Consider the following 13276-nt stretch of genomic DNA (forward strand, 5'->3'; position numbering starts at 1 on the left):
GAAAAATCTAAGGTGCATTTATAAAATGGATAGTTGTGGATTCCAATTGGTTAATGTGGCATAAAATGAAACATGCTAAAATCACCATGAAATCAAAATGGTCATTTTGTTGGCTTTTAGTGTGAATATTTACCGGAAGATACCAGCATTCAAATCTACGCACTGTCAGAAAAAATTGTCAAAATATTCACCCAAGCTGTCACTGGGGCAGTCCTAATAAACAGGATTCCCATGGTTCCTTGATATCTTTGAAAGTTTGTGAATCTGGGGAAAAAATGTAAGGCCCTGGGAAGTTTTTGAAAATATACATACATACATGAATGTTGATTCATACCAAAATGCTTTTTTGCATAGTTGTGTTTGACACACAAAACCGTCTCGGGTTATGTATGTAACTGTTGTTCCCTGAGAAAGGAACGAGACGCTGCGTCTTCCTTACCATACTTCCTGCGTCCCTGTAAAGCCGTCTTTGGCAATATTTCAACCAGCGATATACTTCCTGGCTTCCACGTCACCCTGTCTTTGTCGTTAAGCCTCACCATTGGTTGAATTTGATATACACATTCAGACACACTTACCCCTGGAGGCGTCCCCAAAGTGTCACCACAGTGACGCAGCTCGAGTTCCATTGAAAGGGAACTGTAACAATGTATCTAAAAGGTAACACGATGTAACCTTGCTCTTACATGAAATGTGTCCCCACATTTAGTCCTTGAATTTGAGGGTTTTGGATCTGGAAAGTCCTTAAAAAGGTCCTTGAATTGGAAGTGACTAAGGTGTGGGAACCCTGAATAAAGGTACATGTAATAGGTAGGTAATATGTACCCCTGAGGTACTAATATGAAATCTTTAGGTCCAAAGCTGTACTTTTTGAAAGGGTCCCATCCCAGAGACTGCACTGTCAGAAAAAGTTGTCAAAATATGTGTACCACATTTTGACCATTTTTTTTCTGACAATGCAGTCTCTTACTTATTACTGATCAACAATTTTTATGACATCATTCTAGCTTCTCATCAGATTACAGGCTGTGAGGTAAACTAAGCGATTTTGGCTATTAAAAAGAGGAGGGGGCTACTCAATATATCCTAACTTCCTGTTTCAGTGGAAATTACGTCAATGCATCGAAACAAAGTCAGAAGAGGCCATGCTATTTTTGACTTTATACCACGGGCCTGATGAATTCTTTATTCTGATTGGTTGAGAAATGTTCAACTGGTGTTTTTCCACATTATTTTTTGTAAACCACACATATTACCTGTCAGATATCTTAAAATAACCAGCAGAGCAATGTTTCTAGTAACCATAGTACAGTATTAGCGGAATAAATGACTTCAGTCCTTTGAACTATGTAAGGAATAATTGATGACAGGCCATTAAATTATTTAACAAAAAATAATGCACACCCAATATGGTAATGTGGCACGACCCGAAGCGGAGCGCCTTTACACCGCGGGTGTGCATTATTTTCAAATAATTCAAAGGACAGGAGTCAATTATTCCTCTTACACCACGGTTACCACAAAAATTGCTCAGGGGCCGGATTCACAAAAACATTCTTAAGACAAAAAATAAGAAAGTTCTTAAGATAAATTATAAGAAGTGCGTAGAATGTTCCTAAGTGCAATTCTTAGGAATTCAAGAGACGGACGCAGAGGGTGAAGCGTGCCCGCGGTTTCGGAGCCCTCGACTCACATGACGGCGCGATTAAAGGTTCGCCTCCCGCTTAGAGCGACTTTTAGCAATGAATGTAGGCTATTACGGAGGAAGTTAAATGTTTGCTAATATTATCACTAATACTTATTTGTGTTTCATGACATATTACTGAGTAAGCCATTAAACTTCATTATATGAGTGTGGAATTCCTCTTTAAACTAATCTACGTGAAGTAAACTTCTTACATATTGAGATTTAAGACTACTGTAAGGTTATCCTAACTTTAAGATGTTATTTCATTTTTCGAGAATTGGAATTCTTCTTACGTTTTTTCTTAAGAACATACTTAAGGAAAAAAAATAAGAACTTTCTTAAGAAGCTTTTTTGAGAATGCAAAATATTCTTAACTTTTTTCTTAAAGGTGCAGTGTGTAATTTTTAGAAGGATCTCTTGACAGAAATGCAAAATAATATACAAAACTAAATTATCAGGGGTGTATAAAGACCCTTTCATAATGAACCGTTAAGTGTTTATTGCCTTAGAATGAGACGTTTTATCTTCATACACCGAGGGTCCCCTACATGGAAGCTGCCATTTTGTGCAGCCATTTTTCTACAGAAGCCCTTAAAGGACAAACTTTTTTACTAAGTTGTCTCCAACAATGACATGTTTGTCCGGTGGCGGCTACCGTAGCTTCTCTATGTGTTTCAAACCAAGAGGTGAGCAGTGGACTGAGCCGTTGGTTGCAATTCGCAATCTCACCACTAGATGCCGCTAAAATTTACACACTGCACCTTTAAGCTTGAATTTAAGAAATGGCAGTTAAGAAATTTTTTTTTCTTAAGAATGTTTTGTGAATTCAACCCCTGGTGCCTATTTTCAAGACATTTAAAAGGTCAAGTGTGTGGTTTACAGAAAAATAATCAACAGCCATGGAACATTTCTCAGCCAATCAGAATAAAGCATTAAACAGCCCCGTGGTATAATCGAAAATAATGCACACCTGCGGTGTAACTTTGCGTCGCATCATGCCACGTTACCACCTTGATTGTGCATTTTTTACGAATAATTCACAGACATCCTCAGAGGCAAACTATTCAATTATTAACCTACTAATGCTGTTTAAATGTCAATAATATTATTCATAGCGTGACCTTACAGCAGTGCCAAATTACTATTACTAGATAATTCTGTAATTACAAAAAGAATACATTTGCATGCCATAAAATATTAATTAAGCAAATTAATAAGACATAATGGCACTTAAAAAAGACAAACGGACCTGATTAAAACAATGCTGCATGCTTTTGTATTACCGAAAGGCCGGAATGTTTCAGTAAATCATTGATTGTTGTAAATGTGACTCAGCGGATGAAGAATTGTCACCTTAGTAAAGCTGTTTGCCCAGTAAACTGAGGTGTGAACTGCATGGGTGTGACCGGGACCCCTCCCTCCGGCCCCTGACAGGAGACATTTATCTTCTCGTGTAGCCCCGCTACATCTCTCCGAGCCCTTGTCCTTATTTGGCTCGGGTGAGAGCGTGTGCGGTTGTGTGAAGCAAGAACAGAGAGAATTTCCTCCTGACTCTGACTCACAGCTCGTCTGACTCATGCGCATGCTAACAAAAACACTGCGTCGCCATGGAGACGCTGACTGCCGCCCTCCCTCTCTCTCTCGCTCGCTCGCTCGCTCTCCCTCTGGTTTCAATGCCAGCAGCTGCCCTCGACTGACGAGAAAAATATGATGTATTTACATAGTAACACACTAATGGTACTCTGATATATAGGTCAATGAAAAGTAAGAATGTCCAGAATGAGGAAAAAAAAAACTTTGAATATTTGAAATGCTATTTAGTGTGATACCAAATATACTTTTGGTTTAAAACTAAAGTAGTGGATGTGACCCAGTCAGTGAAACCTCAGCTAAAGTTATTTTTAGTGATTTACTGTTTCCTACATAAAATCATCCTATATAATGTAAAGAACATTTTGTGAAAATATTTATTATTAATGGATAAGGTCATATCAAATCAATGCGAAATCAAACTGTGATGCTCCTCTCATCATTAGATCATGAGACTTTAGTCTGGATTTCACAGACAGGGTCACAAATGCACACAGATGTGGTTGAAGTTAACTGTGATGTCATCGTCAACAAGAGGCAGAATCTCTTAGCAATGTTAACAGCTACATGTTGAATTCATGCCAGAAAGAAATGAGGCTGTGTAATGATTGTAAAAGTGGCACTGAAAATAAATGCCATTGTATGAGATAACACATACCAAGTGTCTTTAAAGTGTTTTACAATAGATGATGGTGTCAAGTTGAAGTCGGTTCCCATCCAATTCACCACACGTGTTTAATTTTAATGTACATTTTTGTGTCTTAATTTTAAACGGTACACTGTAAAATATAAAAGCTGGATTAACTTTAAAAATTACTTCAATTGGTAACACCCACAAATTTTTAGTTGTTTCAACTTGTATGTTTAAGTAAAAAAACTGGGTGGTTTCCCGGACAGGGATTAGCTTCAGCAAGAACTAGGCCTTAGTTTAATCAGGAAATATAGCTAGTTTTTACAAGCATGCCTTAAAAACATACTTGTGTGCATTTTGAGGCAAAACAAAGGGCACTGATGTATTTTAAGAAGTTGTTTTCAGTTTGGACCGCTCTTACATTTATTTTAGTCTGGAAAACCCCTCCATAGGTAAAATATTTAAGTTAAAAAACTAAAATCATTTTAGGTTTACCAATTGAAGATATGAAGAGTTTCGTAGCAAAATGAGAGAAATCCATTTTTTTACATTTTTGTCAAAACATGTTTATTATTATGTTATCATGCTATTATTTTGTTTTATGATGCTACTTATGCCGAGTTCAGACTGTATGATTTTCAAATTAGTCGGGTCACCTGTGGTTTCACACTGCGTGATTATCAGGGGAAGCGTTCAGTCGCTGCTGTTTCACACTGCATGATGGATTGGCGACAGGGGTCTTCATACTGCATGACTTTACCGTAAGAAGAATCGCCGATAACTTTTTCCCGGTCCGCAAACTACGTCTCAACAACCAAACGCACGCGAGAAGTGACGCGAAGGAAACAGCGCGAGGTCACGCGTGCAAGACCGGAGTTCTCACGTGAGACTGGGATTATTATTAAAAATAGTCACCCGCAAGAAGTTTACCATACAAATTGCATGTGCGCTCATTTGCAGCAGAAAGAAGAAGAAATAAAAATTATGAATGAGGAAATGTTTGGAGAGGCTCCTCCCCGAACTTCCAGCTGCCCTGTATGTTGCTCTCTCATTGGATGTAGGTCATCGCCGATGTTATTGTCAGTCAAAACACATTTCACACGGAATGATTTTGAATCGCCGACCGGTCCAGATATTTAGCATGCCAAATATCTCACGGGTGTCGGCGACTCGTCGGCGATCCTCTCAGAACGCGTCTTTTATAATTCACACTGTGTGATTGTCACTCGCGTGCACGAGCATCGATTTGCCTGTGATTTCGGCCATTTGTCGGCGATTTCGCAAAACCTGTCGGCGAGTCAAAATCAGGGCTAAAATCGTGCAGTCTGAACTCGGCATTAGCTGTATTTTTTAAGTTATGAAGGTTTAAACCAAAACAAACCAACTGCAGTTGCATTGAAATTAATTGGAATGCACAACCAAAAAACGAGATTTATGAACAATTAAAAAAACGGTGGTTATCTCGTTTTGCAACAAAACTCTTCAAATATTTTTATTTAATTGATCCAACTTTTCACAGTATATTTTTGTCTAGATTGTAAAACCTACATCCTTTTAAAATTGCTTATGATTTATGATGGTTTCCAAATGCCGCTTCGTTTCATATTTTTTATCTAATGCAGGGATTCCCAAAGTGTGGTACGCGTGCTGCTACCAGGGGGTGCGCGAGGGGAAAAATGTAATGGCGGTCTGTTTCTTTAAATGGGACTTTTCCATACAATAAATAAATAAAAAATGAACAGTAAACATTTCCTTTGGAATCGCTTTTTTTTTTTTAAAGTACAATTTATTAGTTTTTGATAGAAACGTAGAAGACAGCTGCTATCTTTTTCTACGCACTGCTCTTTTGTTATGCACTGCAGCCGCTATATGCGTGCCAACTCGTTTCATTCATTCCATATATATTATAAATATGCTTCACTGGCTGAAATCAGGGAAACTGTCAAGTGTGGGACGTCTTATGATTAAAGTTGTTAGTCACGAAGAAGGAGAGGGAATATAATAAAATACATAAATACTTACAAAGACACTCTAGAGAACTTATGGCGCTTTTCCATTGCATAGTACCCCACGGTTTAGTTTAGTTTGGGTCGGGTCAGCTTACTTTTGGGAGCTTTTCCATTAGGTGCAGTACGTGGTACCCGATACTTTTTTTCGTACCACCTCGGTTGGGGTTACAAGCGACCCGAGCTGATACCAAACATGACGCGAAAACACTGTAGATCACTGATTGGTCTGAAAGAAACGTCACTAACAGCGTCATCGCTAGCTTTACCTGTGCTAGGCTAGCTTGCGCTGTCTCGAGCAAACATGTTGTCGTCTGTGCTCTGCTATAAGTTCCCAAACTCCCTTTTAGCGACGAAAAACATCCACATGTTGAGAATCAGGGACACCATAACAGTTTTTTCCAGACTTGAAGTTTGTGGCGGAACATTCGCGACGAGCACGTCAGCATTATATGCTTAAATGCAACTTCAGTGAGACTCAGCGGAGCGCCGTCGGCTGACGCCGCGGGTGTTTGAAACTGTCATGTGATACAGAGTTAGTGATAAACTGGATGTGCAAACATCTATTTGTGGTGGCCAATTTTAATTTTGTGGCGGACTGAGAAATAAATAAATGTTTGGGAATGTACAACAACGCTCTCCTCTCACTTGTATGATGTCACAGCTGTGGGCAGCGCAAATATAACGACACGCCTAAAATCCCTCCCACTGCGAAGTTATACTAAACTCGATGGAAAAGCTAACAACGCCAAAGTGAGGTGAGCTGACCCGACCCAAACTAAACTAAACCGTGGGGTACTATGCAATGGAAAAGCGCCATTATTAAAAGCTTTCATTTAATTTTGTTTGAAACTTGAGCTGTTATAATGAATCTGCAAACTATTATACAACTTTTGTGTGAACAGTAAAGGCTTTCGTTATTAATGTGTTTGATGGGTCTGCACATCACGCAAGCATCTTGAGGGAGAGCGCACTGGTAAACATTAGGAAAGCTCTCATATGTCATCTATTAGCAGGCGGCAGTAAGTGTACGTTTTTTACCATAGTAAACTTGAATGGCAAGGTTAAACACATACACGGGGGCGCGTATCATCTACGCTTAGCGTAGCTGCGTCTGGTCGTAGTTTCAGATTTTATTTTTTACGGATGTAGCTAAACCCGACGTAGGACTTTCACCCAACTTCTTAACGTCCGGCTGGTGCAACCGAACCCTGGTTATTTGTGCATGATTAAACATGAGTCTTTATGGCGAGAAAACAAAGCCTTTTTGGGTGTTCTTTTTTTTTTGAAGTGGGGATTGGGGTTGCGCCAACACGGTTGGGACATAGAAGGGGGTGCGCAGAAAACAAAGTTTGGAAACCCCTGATCTAATGCAATGAAATGCATACACATTGTAAAAAGTGAAAAGCTGGTTCAACTTTAAAAGTTACTTCAATTGGTTACACCTAAAAAATGTACGTTTATTAAACTAAATTAAAGTGGTGGCTTTAAGTAAATTAAAAGTGAAACTGAAGTGAAATTTTAAGTTGGAATTTTTTTAGGTGTTACTTAAAAAGTAATTTTTAAGTTGATCTAGGTTTTCACTTTTTACCATGCATATTCAACTAGTGGGTCATTGTTAAAAAATGTGATTGACACACATTGTGTGTGTCATGCCATGTTAAAATAAATGAAAGGGACAACACAAGTTGTGTTAAAAACAGTGACGGGAGTAATGGTTACAAAGTAATTCTGTTACTGTAATTCCACTACTTTTAGCGGTAATGGGCATGTAACGAAGTATTTTTTTAAATCAAGTAACGCAGTTACAATTACTCAAATTTAAATAAGTTTGTTACATTTCTAATCTAATGTTGCAGGACCGTGGTGGGCGGCACAATGAATAATAACACAGAAGGTGTGTTAGTTTAGGGACAACTCATTACATGCTCATTACAGCTAAAAGTAGAGGAATTACAGTAATGGAATTACTTTGTTACGTGTTACTCCCGTCACTGTTTTTAACACAACTTGACATGACACACACAATGTGTAAAAAATTTGCATTTTTTACAGTGTAGGACAAAAGATGTATGGTCCAAAATGTTATTTATCAACCCATTCTCATGAAGTGCGTATAAATAGCATGCAGTGTAAAAAGTCCAATTTAGCTTGACAGTCCTTCCCGTTTACTTAAAGGAGACATTAGGGTGGTCCTTATAATGGGTCAATTTTTTTTAATGTTCAACTCTCACCCCCTACATGTGTTATATCTAAAGTATCAATATCTAGAGGTTGCTCAAAGCCTTTGAATATTTCCGAAATCACATACTTTTTGCAAAAACTGTACCATTTAAAAATGCACAACACACATAAATCTTGCTTCTTGGAGGGTAACTTTGTTCCAGTTATTTCAGTCTCTTATGATCCGAGTAAACATATAGCGGACTTGCTTCATGTTGATTCAGCTATTGTCTTGGTGTATATTGTGTTTTGTTCACATTGACGCTTTCTTGCTTTGAAAGACATATCAGAACCAAAACAGGAGTTTTAATTGCATGGAGCATGGTCAAATAAGTCCACTTACTTAGCACGCAAATGTGTTAAACTTCAAATGTCATGAGAAACTTCAAAATATTAATTAATATTGAAAAAATGTTGCACAATTTTTTATTTATTTATTTAAACATATTGGTGGGGTGAGAGCATGAACTCTTAAAAGTTGAAAAATAAGGACCACCCTAGGGGACATATCATGAAAATCGGACACTTTCCATGTTTAAGTGCTATTATTGGGTCCCCGGTGCTTCTAGTATCAACCTAGAAAATGTGTACAATAACAACCCAGTAACTTAGTTTTGGTAAACCATTCTCTGCAAGCATGTAAAAAAAATAAATAATTGAAATTTGGCTCCCCCTGTGATGTCAGAAATACCGCCCCTTAATCTGCACTATCCAACCACGACACTGCCATTCAGTGCAGAGATCAGCTCATTTGCATTTAAAAGGACACACCCAAAACGGCCCATTTTGCTCACACCTACAAAGTGGCAATTTTAACATGCTATAATAAATAATCTATATGGTATTTTGAGATAGAACTTCACATACGGAGACAGCGAAAATTTATTTTACATCTTTAAAAAGTCTTGTGAAAGTATTCCCTTTAATGCGCCATATCTTTGTAAATCACTTTATGTATTGGTTTTTCAAACCATTGATGCTTAGGTTTGGGGTTAGATTTGGGATTTGCTTAAGGATGTCATTTAATATAAAGGTCTTTTAATGTTTTGTCTATTTTTAAACCACTTGGAGTCACTTGGAGTTGGGATTAGGGTTAGGATGTCATTTTATGTAGCAAAAAGTTGTTATAACCCCCAAATCAAGTGACAATGGTAAAAAAAAATACAGAAAAAGATAAATCAATACATAAAACAATATGAAAAGATGCATCATATTAAGTGAACGGGAAGGACTGGCGTATCATATGCACGCAAAATTGGAATTTGGTGTATGTATTGCACGACTTTTCACACTGTGTGCTATTTATACGCAAATCATGAGAATAGGCTGGTATGTGTAAGAGATTTCATTCAAGTAATCCCAACAATCCCATCCTATTGCTTAGTCCAAACAATACGTGTGTTCACATAACAATTTTAAAATCACCGTAAAATCAGTTCATTTTACTTTTGTCTGATTATATTTCCCAGAGATCTCAAACATAAGTGCTGTCATTGCAAACAGACACACCTGTCTCCAGCCCTAATGCTACAGAAGACACGCAAATACATTTACTGTATTGCTCACAGGGTGTCATCTGCGGGTCACGGCTTAACATGTTTTCTTAGACTGAAACGGAGCATAGACTCTCAAAATGAATGTACGTCTAGCTGCTGAGGGAAAGAGTGCGAAGTCGAGTTATGATAGTGTCATGACAATGTAGGAGAGTTATGTTATGAAACATAAACATGACTTGTGCTGTGAAAACCGTAGCAAGGGGGAAAAACTATTTTTCGTGAATCATTTGTGGTTAACATTAACAATGCTGTAAGCTAATGCGAGCATCACTATTACTCTTTGTCGTGCCTGCGGTTAGAGATTCAAACAAACCCGTAACCCCGAAGAATTCAACTTTGGCATTGAAATGAATGTTAGCTAAAAAAAATGAGATGTGGTTTGTTGAGGAGAGATCTGCATTACTTTACTACTCGACTGCTGGATGATAAAATGGTTGAAAAACTCTGGAGAACAGAGGATCATTCATACACAGGGAGGGTGGGCTATTTTAAATGGGCCTGTAAGCAACCATACAGTACAAAACACTTTATCAACTGCATAGCAACGCTGTCAGAATACCTTAGCAACCGGCCTTTACACCACAGCATTGTGGTGAAGAGATTTGCATACGCAAGCACGTCTCATCAAATTTTTTCAGAAAGTCCAAATTAGTTTAATCAGCTTCTTCAACATCTAAGAGAAATACTACTCTTATGATTTTTTTTTGCTGTGCATCGATAGACCTCTTATTTTTACAAATGAAAATTATACATCATAAAATAACGGATTCTTTGCAAATACGGATAAAGTTTGGTAAATATGAAATCAATTTTAATGTGCTGCATTAAGTGTGTGTTTGGTCAAGCATTTGTGACCCAATATACTGTCCAAAAAGTTTAGGGTGTCTGGAGTTTACAGGATTCCCATGGGTCATGACATTTTTAACCTCCTAAGACCTGGATATACATACGTGGACATCACATTTTTTTGTTGTGTGAACCATAATACTTTATTCTAGAGATGCTTGTTAACAAATGTGGACAATTGCACTGCTTCATGTTCAAAGAAAAATATTTGGTTATTATATTTATTGGTTCTTCCTTACCCCAAATAGCTGGAAGAAATCTGAAAAAAAAAGACTGGTCCCAAAGCTCGGGTCTTAGGAGATTAAAGGTATTTTCCAGACATTGAAAGTCAGGAATTACTTTTTTTTTGTCATGGAATATCAGGGATTTTTGTTTGTAGCTTAAAATTTTAGTTTCCATTTATTAAAATGTAATCCGCTTGTTAACTTGTGAGGTAAGGAATACCATTTCCAGGTCCAAGCCTCCGCCGACTACACTCTTATGCTGCGTTTACACCAGCCGCGGTAGAGGCGTCAAGCTCGAGTGTTTTCAATGTTAAGTCAATGTGAAGACGCGTTGATGTGCGTCTGGAGGTCTCGCGGCGCGAATAAAGCGTTAGACGCAGTTCCGCCTCATTCGCACGTCTAGTTCACGCGAATGCCACGAATTGAGCGCCTGGCGCAGTACGCGCGAATGGTGCTTTTTGCGCATTTTGCGTTCGACGCGAATTTGCGGCTGACGCCCGGGTGAAAAATTTAAACTTTGGAGGATTTTCACGCCGCGTTAACCAATCAGGAGCCTACTTGCTGCTATGGCGTCAGCCCCGCCCGTAATAAAAAGGACCTCGCTTGGAAGAGTGTCAGTGAGGACATTGGGCAACCTGGTAAGTTGTAAATACACATTTCACTTTTGACTAAAGTGGCGTTTATCGACCCGCGCCGTTTATTTTCCCCCCATAGTAAGGTGACTAAATACAAACTGGTAACTCTCTTGATAAATGCATAATGAACATCAGCCATCCTGCAAACAGACAACCGCATAGCACTTGCCCCTCTCACAAGAAGCGGATTTTGCCTCTGACGCGCGTCAAATGTTTGCTTTTTCTGCGCGTCTACTTCGCTCTAGGCGCGGGAATGCATTTAAGCTTTTCAAGCAGCAAACTAGGTGCAGTAGACGCGATTTTGAAACGCGGTTGGTGTAAACGCAGCATTATGGTGCACCAGCTGCGGTAGAGGCGGCAAAAGCGCGCTATTCGCGTGTAGTTGAATGCTTGAACATTTGAGTTTACTCGCTTTATTCGCCCATGAAATTCTAGTCATTTGAGACATTCACACGGAAATTCGTCATGGGAGGGGCTTCTGCGACTTCGCTGAGACTCCGCCACTCTGTCACTTCCTGTAATCACGTCACTACTACAGCAAGGTCCTTATTGGTTAACACGGCGCGGAAATCCGCCGAAGTTCAGATTTTTCAACTTGCGCGTTTCCCGCGTCAACACTCAATTTGCGTGGAACGCGCCATTTGCGCCGTGCTTACCACGTGTACCACGCCGCAGGATGCCTAATCGCGTCTTTGTATTGACTTAAAGGCGGAGTCCACGATGTTTGAAAGCCAATGTTGATATTTGAAATCACCTAAACAAACACGCCCCTACCCCAATAGAATCTGGAGCTTCTGTTGATAGACCCGCCCCACACATACGCAACCCAGGCAACGATGACGGTTAGTAGACACGCTCCTTACTGCTGATTGGCTATAAGTGTGTTTTGGTAGTCGGCCCGTCTCCTTTTCCAAAGCGTTTTTCAAACATCGTGGACTCCGCCTTTAACATGTAAATCACTCGCGCTTGCCACCTCTACCACATCTGGTGTGAACCCTGCATTAGAAAGAATTGGTTAATTTTTTTAATCTTTTTGTGTTAAGCTTTTAACACCTTTTGTGTCATTTTAACACATTTTGTGTTGATGTTGTGTTAAAAATAAAACACAAGTTGTGTTAAAAGTAATACAAAATTTGTTGTTTCAATAATAACACAGAGATGGGTAGATTCTGGGACAACGCATTTAGTGTGTTGTCCCAGAATCAACACTAATGTGTTGTTTTTAACACATCCGTTCTAAGAGTGTACAATTTAAGCAGCTGTTTATTGGCACTATTTATTCATTTCATGCATTTAAGCTAGATTTTTATAAATTTAAGGGTACCCCTGGTTTGGGATTATTGTGTGACTGTACTGTATACTCCAGGGGTCTCAGTGCACATTCTATTAATGGTCTCAATTGTAATAATTATTTATTTATTACATATTTTTATATTAGCTTGGCTTGGTTACGTATGTTAACATTTTAAACAATGCTAAAACATATCAAAATAAAATAAAATCAACAAGTAAAACACACAAGTTTTAAGTAGACTATATCAAAATGTTGCCGTCCAGATTTTTTATCCATTGTGGTAGCCCTTGCTTACAAAAAATGTTGGAGACCCCTGTTATACTCTATTACTAAAACAATTTAAATATCTAATAACTAAAAATACACAGAGTAATATGCACCGATATATTGGCCTAATCTATATCGAAAGATAAAAAGACGTTTTTTTCACAATTTGACATGTGCCGATTGTTTAAAACCAGCTGATGATCACGGCAGATTATAACCTGACCTGACAATCAAAAGGGGAGGAAAAACGGGTCACAATGACAACAGAAAGTGTACAAATGAGTACAAAGGGAAACTATTTGTATCTATTGGTAATC

The 13276-nt window shown here is 38.6% G+C and overlaps 1 long non-coding RNA gene across 3 annotated transcripts in view; it reads left to right on the forward strand.

Annotated features, from left to right (window-relative positions):
* The window catches only part of LOC129436586 (uncharacterized), an 88107-nt gene that overhangs the window by 20180 nt on the left and 54651 nt on the right, over positions 1 to 13276 (forward strand). The window lies entirely within an intron of this gene.

The sequence above is a fragment of the Misgurnus anguillicaudatus genome, unplaced genomic scaffold (assembly GCF_027580225.2).
Source record: "Misgurnus anguillicaudatus unplaced genomic scaffold, ASM2758022v2 HiC_scaffold_29, whole genome shotgun sequence".
Lineage (NCBI taxonomy): Eukaryota > Metazoa > Chordata > Actinopteri > Cypriniformes > Cobitidae > Misgurnus > Misgurnus anguillicaudatus.